Source organism: Gopherus flavomarginatus, chromosome 1 (assembly GCF_025201925.1).
Source record: "Gopherus flavomarginatus isolate rGopFla2 chromosome 1, rGopFla2.mat.asm, whole genome shotgun sequence".
NCBI lineage: Eukaryota > Metazoa > Chordata > Testudines > Testudinidae > Gopherus > Gopherus flavomarginatus.
Window position 1 is genome coordinate 104,287,688 of NC_066617.1, and position 11,667 is coordinate 104,299,354.

Here is an 11,667-nt window from a genome sequence, read left to right on the forward strand (position 1 = left end):
TCATATTGCTTGACCTTTTTGCTTGGACACTACTATGCACCCATAATGAAGCCCTCCTGTTGGAGCTCAAGGCTGTACTGTATTTCACTTGTTTAACATGATAGTTAAACTATGGACTTTGCATCAGCCAATAGAATAAATTCTATTTGATGACTTCTCTTTTGGGGTCCATCAGAGTAATAATCACTTCTTCCAAATGTTCCCTTTAAATCTGTCTGATCCTTGATGATGGATTGGGTTTGCAGTAGCAGACCTCCTCCGGGAGACAGAAACAGCTGAAGAGCCAGTGCTAAGAATAAAATTTGAGACCGTAGTCATTTCAGCCAGAAAGGCATAAATGGTTTCACTCCTGTTCTCTTGTTGCTATCTTTTTGCATTGTCAGTGGAAAAAATGGGAAGACATCCACAACAAGCTTTGCTTGTGGTCATTCACCATCTCACATACCATATGGCACATAGACATATTTATCTTTTTCAGATGCAGAAGGCTGATCAGCAGCCCACCACATTGATTTACTATACATGAGATATTTGTGGATGTAGGAACCACTCTGCTAATCTCAGTGTTCTACTCCCTGCTAGTGGGGAGTGTATATAGAGATAGGAAACTGCTTTTCCCAGGACAGAAGAATCTCTCTAGGGTAGGACTGATCATATTCTTCCTAATTGCGAAGACCCCATCTGACTATCACAACTAGAACAGTATGTAGTGTAGGTGTGTCAGTCCCAGGATATTAGAGAGAAAAGGTGAGTGAGGTCATATCTTTTATTGTACCAACTTCTGTTGGTGAGAGAGAGAAGCTTTAGAACCAGTTTGTTATCCATGGAAGGATCAGTGCACAGAGATCTCCAGGAATCAGTGTTCCAGTGGGTAGATGCCGTGCTCTCTCTTTTTAGAACCCATTCCCTGAACTGACTCAGGAAGCTCCCTTTAAAAAATAAATCTGATTCTCTACATTCACCAGCTGTGAAAGCAGAGAATATACAGTTGGAAATAGTTCTCTGGATGAGATGAGAATGTGGATCCCAACATTACTGAATATCAGATGTACTTCGGATCTGTCAAGGTCCTTTCCCCACTCTGAACTTATGGGTACAAATGTGGGGACCTTCATGGACACTTCTAAGCTTAATTACTAGCTTAGATCCGGTAACACTGCCACCACCCAGAATGCCAGTGTCTGGGGCACTCTCTGTTCCCCCAAAACTTTGTCCCCTCCCTGGGTTGCCTTGAGAGGCTTCACCAATTCCCTGGTGAACACAGATCCAAACCCCTTGGATCTTAAAACAAGGAGGAATTAACCATCCCCGCTCCTTTCCCCCCCACCAGTCCCTGGTGAGTCCAAACCCAATCCCCTTGGCTCTTAAAACAAGGAAAAATCAATCAGGTTTTTAAAAAGAAAGCTTTTAATTAAAAAAAAAAAGGAAAAATTATCCTTAAAATCAGAATGAAAAATGCTTTACAGGGTAATCAGATTCCTATAGACCAGAGGGCCCCCCCTCAGCCTTAGGTTAAAAGTTACAGCAAAAAGCAACATTTACAAGTTGAGAAAAACAAACATAAGACTAACACACCTTGCCTGGCTAATTACTTACAAGTTTGAAACAAGAGAGACTGATTCAGAAAGATTTGGAGAGCCTGGATTGATATCCCGTCCCTCTCAGTCCTGAGAGCGAACAACAACAACACAAAGAGCACAAAACAAAAGACTTCCCTCCACTAAGATTTGAAAGTATCTTGTCCCCCTATTGGTCCTCTGGTCAGGTGTCAGCCAGGTTTACTGAGCTTCTTAACCCTTTAAAGGTAAAAGAGACATTAACCCTTAACTATCTGTTTATGAGAGGATCACTGAAGCATGCCTGTATGGAGAATCAGAATTCTCAGTAGGCTCCACTAATAATTGAATTTTGCTTATGTGAAATCACTTGTTTTCCATTATGGTCATCTTGTTAACATTCATCTGAGATGATAAGCCTTTGTACGGTATTTGATAGTACACCTCTACCTCGATGTAGAGGTGTACTATCTACACCTCTACAAGAGTCAAAAAAAAAAAAATGAGGTGTACTATCTACACATCTACAAGAGTCAAAAAAATCTTACTGCATTATAGGTGAAACCGTGTTATATCAAACTTGCTTTGATCCACCGAAGTGCACAGCCCCGCCTCCCCAGAGTGCTGCTTTACTGCGTTCTATCCAAATTCATGTTATATCGGGTCGTGTTATATCAGGGTAGAGGTGTATTTGTCCTCTCTCCAGGCCTGATTTCCCTGACCCCATTGTTTGTCCTGAATCCAGGATACTCCAGAAACTCTATTACTATGTGTTTGTTTGCTTCAGCTTTCTCTCTCTACAGAACCCCAATCAGAGAGATTGTTCAGGAAGTGAGATGAATTTTCTTCTTCCCTAACACCAGTCCTATTGCTACCGTGATCCTGGACCTAGACCCTGAGAGCACATGTAAGATCAGATTGGGAAAAGGGGGAAAAAAAAAAAAAGCTGCCATTCATCTGCAAAACATACTAGTCTGAGGATGGTAAGATGGACATACTCTGAAGACAAGCCTCCTTTAGGAACTTTCAGTGTTTCAGACTGGGCCCCACTCTACTTGTCCCTGATTTTCTGAGGCTGGAAATAGTATGGAGAGTGAGTTGCTCTGATCTGAAGTAGCTGACAGATTTCATTCATACCATGGCCTTTCCATAGATTGCTGAGACTGGGAATGAGGCAAAGTTGTTCCTGTAATTCTTGCAGAGCTCCATAGGGTACCCACTCTTAATAGCATCCATTTACCTCATTTGCTTCTTAATTGAGAGAACTGGCACCAGTTGAGGGTCTAACTCCAGATGGGGCTGGCTGAGAGGCCTGTGTATAGCTTTGAGGCAATAGAGGGCAGTTACTGACTACTTTTTCTAGCTGCTGCTTGCAAAGCAGTATCTTCTCCTGTTGTACTTCAGGGACTGCTTCAACTTGCCATATAGACTATATTCCTTTCTATTTTATCTGCAGGAACCAGGATTGTAAGCAGATTTTTTGATGACTGTGAATAGCCTCAGTTTTTCATGAAGTTTGATTGTATCACTAGGATAGCTGAGCATGTGATCAAGGACCAAAGCCCCCAAATTATTATTTAGACTAACAAGTATTTTAGCTCTTATAGCACTTTTCATCAGTAGAGCTCAAAGCACTTTGTAAAAGAGGTATATGGATAATGACTTTGTAGATTGGGTAAAATGAGGCACAGAGAAATGAAGTGACTTGCCCAAGAACACCCAGTAGTCTATTAGCAGATCTGAGTTTGGAATTTCTCAGAAAAATCTTTGCAGCAGGGAGGTTTGATAAAGCTACCTGCCACTGTGGAGACAGGAAAAAACTGGAGAAAACTTCAGGGGTGGGGCATTTCCCAGCTGTCAGGTCTCATTCTGCCCCCAAACTGCAAGCATGTTGAAGTAGCCGGTTTAACAGATCTCTGGACCTTAGCATGAAGAAACTATAGTTTAATACAAATCTGGGTGGTTCTTAAAAAAAAAAAATCCTTCAGCGAGAGCATGAAATAATCCAGCAATTGGACTGTTCACTGCTCTGTACATTGGCATCTGCAACAACCAGCCTGTTTCTTTCACCACTAATATGCAAGATCCAGGAGAAAAGCGTTTGTGGGGGGGAAATCCTGGTGTTTTTTTTAAGTTTCAGATCTTTACGAACATTTTTTACCTCTAAAAAAATCTTACATAATAATTCATTCTTATCCTTCTTGAAACCTCATTTATTAGGCTCACCTATGTTAATCTATTGTGCTATTATGCGTTCACTTTCCCAAATATAAAAAGAAAAGAATTTAAATTGGTTTCCATTTTTTATGTCTCCACATTTGTCTTCATTTTTCACACTGCAGGAAAGATCTGCAGGCAAGGACTGTCTGTGTTTTGAACAAGGGCCAAGCAGGCTGATAGTTATGTTTTGCTACACAGGATTAATTTAATAACTGTTAAATGCGCTATTCAAATTTACTCTGGTCCTCCAGTCCCATTCCACTTTGTTTCTATTTTCAGATCAAAGGTCTGATTGGTCCTCAAATGAAACATTCCTTCACCCAGACAAATTCAGATTATGTAAAAATGATGATGTAAGAAGTCACACAGGTTAATAAGCATTCAAATGTTTACTACACAGCTACAAACTACTAAATGTGTAGTCCTAGAAACCACCTATGCATGTTGTTTTCTGCTAGAGTTTAGTTTTCAACTTTTCCAAAAGTATCCCACAAGAAATTCAGCTGATATAGTGTAAAATTTCTCTCCCCCCCTCCTTACTGAAGGTTGGTCCAATAAGAGATTTACATCAGCCACCTTGTTTCTAACATCCCTCACTGCAACATTTTCCTCTTCCTCCTCTCTGTTACCATTGAAAACACCACCTTATTCCTTATCACACAGACTCGGCCAGGCAGTCATCTCGAGTTCCTCCCAATAGTCTGTGTACATATCTTGCCTTTACTCTTTATTCTGTTTTGAGGCTATGATCCTTCCCTCACACTGCCAATAGCTAAAACCTCAACCATGATCTAACAAACTCCCATCTTTACTACTGCTCCTCTGAATTTAATACATAACAAAACTGAGTCCCCACCAGGCTGTGCACATCTGAATTGAGAACCACTTAATCATATTGTTGTAACCCTCGTTTGTTCTTGTCCCCCTTTCCCTCAAATAACTTAAAATCTGAGTTTTCCATCTGTAAGATCTTTTCAGAAGGCTACAGAGTAAGATGCATAGAACTCTGTCCACAAAGCAGGAAAGAGCTGTCCATACTTTAGCTGCCACGGACATCTCCCTCTTGGAACTGAGAGTCTCAGTCTCAGAGCTCAAGAATTTTCCATGCATGGAGAGTCACAGAGACAAGCTTATTTCCTGACTGTAAACTGTTTGGGACAGAGATTTGTGATTAGGACATTGGATTGTGACTCTGGAGATCAGCATTGTGTTTCCTGTGGCATTAGTATTCATTGGACCTTGGGGAAATTCATTTTTCTCTCTCTATGCTTCAGTTCCCCTGTCTGTTAAAATAGGAATATGTTCTTTCTTCCATTATTTTTCTTGTCTAAACAGTAAAAACGTCCTTGGTGCATCCTATCTGTACGTACACCTGAAAGCACAATGAAGCTGCAGTCTTGCTGGGATCTTTAAAGCACTATTTTAATCAATGACACTTTTGGGTGCAAGAATGTAATATGGAGACCTCCCACCCCACCAAGTTATTCAGCTCATAGGTAGAATCTCTCCCCTGTAGTTCTACCTTCCCCACATCTAGAAAGGAAGCTGTCAGAAGAATTCAAACTGCAACAATTTAATGTTTCACAAGTTCCAAGCAGGGCAGAATCAGAACAGTTTTGAAAAAAGGGTCAGTCATACATTAAGTGGAAAATAAAAATATGCAGACAGCATAGGACCAAGCTCTAAACTGAAACCCTATACTACTTTAAAGCATTTAGTTACAAGAATTCAGAATCACTGAATACATTTTTCTCCTAACACATGCTGCAAGATGGTTGTAGAGTTGTATAGATTATAGCAAAAAACTTCTCAACTACACTTAGTTTGCTGCATGTTTCATAGTGTCTGTTATTAAAAACAAAAAAGCATTTAAATGGCTTATCAAAAAGGGTAAAGAGTTTGTGTTTTAAATTTAACACTCTAAAATTCCCAGAGTTTCCATAAAGATTATTAGTAAAAGTTTTGTTCAACAGTGACTGTAGTAGTATTTGTGAACCTTGGTATAGTTGATTGTCCTACCACTCTGTGTTACGGGCTCTGAACTATCCGATGATAAACTTACAGTTTCTACATGGTCCTCTTCAATCCCAAAAAATGGTATATGACAGATTAGCGTAGCAATGAAAGATGCTTTACTCAAACAAGATGAGTAAATAATTTCTTTAGTTGGAATCTTTAAAAAAATTTACATACTTTAAGATTTCATTTCCACTTCTACAGAGTAGCTAGAAAATATATTTATCTGACAGTTTAACAGTAATGATGTTTAATGAAGAAAGTTGCTTCAGATCACAGCTGAAGTACCAATGGTTTAGACATACTAGCTGACTAACATATCAACCAGTTTACCATATCAACATCAGTTAAACAGGAATAAAAATTTTAGACAAGTGGTACCTTTTGACCTTTAATTTCTACAAACACATTTATATCTTCCTTGTACAACTATAGCCACTTAAAAGGTAAGCTCACGTTTAGAAATTCTCTGCAGGGACATACATTTTTAGGAAATACTGCATACAGAATATTCACATAAAACTTCCGCCATCTTTTACAGGCTATCAAAAGGTTATTTTTAGCTGCAGAGTCATCAGATCTTGACTAACTGAGCCTGTATCATGTCATGCATTTAGATCCTGCTCATGCACATCCCTGAAGATGTATGAGAATGCAGCCATTCAAAGGAGTGTCAAGGTTGGAAATCTGTCCCTATACAATTCATTGAGATGACATTTCTCCTGCTTTAAACATTCTGTCAGTCTTATTTGTTTAAACAGTACATTGCTGTGTTTTAAGTAAAAGTGTATTTGAGATATAAATGTAGTGAAAAAAATCTTTATATCTTGGTTATAGGAGATGGTGAATGGTTAAAGCAACAAACTAAACTGGTATGGCATGCAGTTAGACAGCGGTTTTTCTTTAATTAGATCACTTTGCAGTGGTTTCCAACTTCACAGCAAAGGAATTTCTCTCAAGATAACTACAGGTTGCCATCCATTGCCATATGGATCATGAACCTCAGCCTAACTGAAACTAAGCCATTTCCTTCTATTGCTTTCTAGCTTAAAAAGTCACAAGTAGTAAGCTTTCATTTGCAGGTGATAGAGTGATACCTTTAAAATACACCTGAGAGTTAGCAGTATTGTATTTAGTAAAAGATGGCTAAGTTTCAGATATCAACACATCAAAAAAGTGTCTAAAGTTTGTTCTATGAACTGGGTTGAAATGATGGACATTAGAAAACATTCTTTACACAACTTCACTAAATGAAAAATAATTTTTCAACCATAAGGCATGAATCATTAAAATCAGCATACCGCAAACATAGAAAACTTAAGATGCTTTCTATCACAAACCATTTTAAGCATACTTCTCCCTCGACCCCCATCTCCACTTCTGTCTCTTGCCAGCCATCACTAACAGAATGCACCGACAGAGTTTATAATCTGTATAAAAATAGTTTCCAAAAGCAAAAATATACGAAATTATCAGACACATCAGGAAGATGCCTTTACATAGTTCAAGGATTCCTTATCAAAAAGATGCAGAAACCACTAAGAATGGTAGCTGGCACATCATACATCTAGTACTACAAAGATTGCCATCTAATTTTTTACTTTCACATCTTAGTCCCATACTGCAAAAGATTTACAGTAAATGAATATTCAAACATGTAGTATCCCTTCATATACATGTACTTGGTTCTACATTTATCAAGTGTAACATTTCACCAGATATAAAGCTTGAATCTAGGTTATAAGTGAACCTTCACACACTGTGCTGTCAGTTTCTTCTGTCCCTTCAGAGGAAAGCAAAAGTTTTCCCACTGCTCTTTAGAAGATAAGTGTCTAAGACATGTGGCTTTGTTGTAGTCCAAATCTTAGCAGATTCCAATGCCACTGACGTAGTATTATGGAAATCAACTAGGTCTCAGTCCTTTAGTCAGACTTATCCTTTTTCTTCCCTGTTAAAGGCACTTTACTTGTGACAGCAGATCCGACAGCTGTAATGCCCCCAGCCACAGCAGAAACACTTCCTTTAACCAGACTCACTCCCATGGAAGGCACTGCTGTAACAGCTGTTTTGGTCACTTCCAAACTTTTTCCTCCAATCCAGGCTACGCCACCGATCGTGGCACCAACAGCTCCCTTTGTTACACTGAAGATGCCACCAGTCACACGAGAAAGCATGCCGGGCTGCTGCTGTGGATGATCTTTCAATGAACCTGAAGGACAAAGTGTAAACATTCAAGTCAGTAATACTGCGATTACGAATTTTAGAAGAACACAGTTTATTCATAAGTACTGCGCCTTTTAATGGCATGACATATTGTAAGATGTGCATCTTACAGACTCTTGGCTGGCTGCCTGGAAAGCACCAGTGTTCCCAGGGTTAGTTCTTATTAAAAGGCGAGATAAATGGAGTGAAGCCTAAAAGTGCCTTGATGCCATTTTTTCACAACACGGATTAACGGACAGGGAATCTTCCAAATTTAGATCAGCTTCGAAGGGTACCCAAACTGAGGCTCCCCACCGAACCCTTCAGCTAATCCACATCTCTTTCCCTACCCAATCCCAATCCCCTTCCACAGGTGTCAGTTCCACCTCAGCCCCTGAAGACCTCACTACCTCCATGTACCTCTCTGCTGGGCTTTGGCTACGGAAAAATTCAATTTTTTGCTGTAGGGCTGTCTTCCCAAATGACAGAATTTCAATTCAGTACCAGAGTGTGATATTTACTGGGTCTAGGGTAAGCTGAACTAAGGTTACGTTGGGAAGGGGTTGCGGGGAGGATATCCCAGCCTGAAAAAAAAGGCTGTTTGGTTTCTTTTTCCTCTCTAATTTTGTTTTTGTTTTGTTTGGGTGGTGGAAGGAAGAAAGGAAGAAGAGTAGACGTTCAGGCCGGTTCTTTGCTCCACCCACCTCCTCCCTACCACCATGCACACACATCCAGTTTGCCTACACTGGGCCCTTATTCCAAATTTGGGGGAATTCAACATACCTAAAGACATTTTAAGACGTGCCCCCTAGCTCAAAAGGCACTAAGAACTGCAACTAAAGACTTCCAACAAAAAACCTACCAGTTAAAATACACACGAAAAACTCAAGCCAAAAGGTCTTGCTGTATGTCACCCTATGCCTCCCTTGTTTTTTCTTCCTGGCATTAAGTTTAATTAAAAGCTCTAGGGAGCGTTATTTTTTGTTAGTATTTTCGTAGTGCCTAGAAGTCCCAGTTATGGACCAGGACCCCACTGTACTAGTCAGGGGTACTGGAACAATTTTTATAGTGGGGGTGCTGATGATCAAAACCATATATTTGGTGTTTGTTATTACTACTTCAAACCAGAGGGTGTGGCAGCGCCCTCAGCACCACTGGTTCTAGGCACTGTACAAAGAACTATGTGTTTTATAAAGCTCCTTTCATGTTTTAGACGTTGTATAGTAAGCCCCTATTCTATACGTATGGTACAACAAAATATTCTCAAACTAAGAGGAAGCTTTAGAGTTATAGGAAAACATCCTAAACTAGAGTGCTTTTCTATAAGCTTAAAATTGGAAATCCATTCTCATTATCCTCCCACATTTTAGTATTCCAAGTTTCTAAATATAAGGTTCAAGATGAAGAGAGAAAGACACACAGGGTAAACTTACAGTAGAAATGCTAACACAACCTTAACTATAGAAGCATTTTATCTTCTATAAACAGAGTACTTTTTAAGCAGTTTTCAATTTTCAACACTATTAGATGCTGGGTTAGAAAAGCTTCCACACATACACCTGACAAATAGCCTAGTCTCACCATACAGAGAGGCACTGAGAGCATTTGTTTGCATGGTATTTTCAGTGTCTGGAATTTACTCCATTAATACTACAGTAAAATGAAGAGTGTTCCAAAGCAGCATTCTACAGTGCCAATGTCTATTTACCTCCCACAGTGCTCAGTCCTCACCATGTCTATTACTCTTTCTTTCTCTGAAACATGTTTCAGAGACAGCAGGGCACCAACAAAGGGCCATAGTAATGAAGTAGTTCAGATACTTATCATAAGAGTTATGTAGCTCCTGAAGAAAGAAGTTTAACTGTGCAGGAAATAAGCAACACACAGAGGAGAAGTGAGCAAGTGAATGGTGGAGGGTGGAACCAAAGAAAAGATGCAAAGAGGAGATAAACAGTAAGTAGGGCAGAAATGACTGGGAATAAACAAACAATCAAGGAAATAGAGAGCACATGAAGGAAAACAGGTGAATGAGGAATAGGGCAAGAAGAACAGTAGTAAGCTTCTCAAATATTATCTCCCCAGGCATGCAGTCACTCTCAGACTGCTCCACCAACAGGACTCAGCCCTGACTTGGAACAGTTATAAGAATATAGTTCAGATTTCAAGGCCTCACTGCCAGCAGAAGTCAGTTTGCAGTGATGATTTTTGTGATGTGGACATTTATGCACTAGGAAATGAACTGAGATCTACAACTCATTTCACGTATGGCACAGAATAGTCAATGATAATGCTTTCAGATCAGTACTGACCTGGGCCAGAATCAAACCAGTGAATTAGGCTATGTCTGTATTACACTTATGTCAGCAAATCTTATGTGCTCAAGGGTGTGAAAAAACACCCTGGCATAAGTGGTAGTGTACACAGCACTATATCAATGGGAGAGCTGCTACTGCTGTTCACTGGGGGAGTTTTATTATGTTGGTGGGAGAGCTCAGACCAGCTACATGAGAGATCTTAAAGCGGTGCAGCTGCATCGGTACAGCTGTGCCGCTGTACGGTCTCTAGTGTAGACAGCCTTAGAGATGTAAGTTTCTATATCCATTGTAAATGTCCCTAGAACACTTCAGACAAGAGGTGCCATCTCAGTATTGGAAACAACGGGGGTAAAAGAAAAGAACAGAGGGCATGGTAGCCCCTATTTGGGTATTAAAATGTTGCCAGCTTGCATTAACCTTTCTAGCAGGGTGGGAGAGTCACTCAGAGTTGTAAGAAGTTTACAGGAAGTAAAGAGGGACAAATTAAACTTTAACAACAAAAAACACCAATGAGTCACAAGGCAAAGGGAGCCCTTATCAGCACATTTTGATTAAGACTTGACATCTCAGATCCTGGTCAATCTGTCCAGGAGATATCCAAGGTTCAGAATTGCTTAATACAAGGATATTATGTGGCACATTTAATACTAAATCTTTTTTCAATATACAAGACACTTGGAGTTTCATAGATTGAAAGAACAGTTTGTCTAGTTCTGCGAGATGAAAAAAAAATCTATATTTCGATTGCAGTCTGTTGGTATCCTACAGTAACAGAAATGATTCTTATGACACGAGAAGTTCTAGATCTTGTTACAAGATCAGTCAAAAAGGTCGCTTGACTAACTCTGCTTCTCAATAACATTAATGTGTTTAGAGTGAGTAGGAAAAGGGAGTTTTCAATAACTAGCGTCACTGTAGCAATTTGCTACTGACTCAGAATTCTAATAGAGATTGTCATTAGAAGGAAGGGCCATAACTGTCCCGGTCACAACAACCCAGAAAGATACCATTAAATATATTTGCAGAAAAAGGAACAGCAAAGAAGTTGGTATCCCACTTTCCTCCAGGTGCTTTAAGGAGCAAATCCTTAGTCAAAAGCCTATTGATAGTTTCACTTGAGTAAGTGTGTTAGTACAACCATGTAGTTTTAACAGCGGAAACAACATTATTTCATTTCTTCCTGTGCTGTATGTTAGATATGCAGCCAGGACTAGTAATATTCCTTGCAGCTCCTGGTATTTTCTAGATCTGTTCCATGAAGCTTACTGCTCGCTAACTGGCCTCTTGTTTCTGATCACTACAGTGAAGAAAGAATTAATTTAGGAATGTTCTGTTTATTTAAGCAGAAAATGTATAAG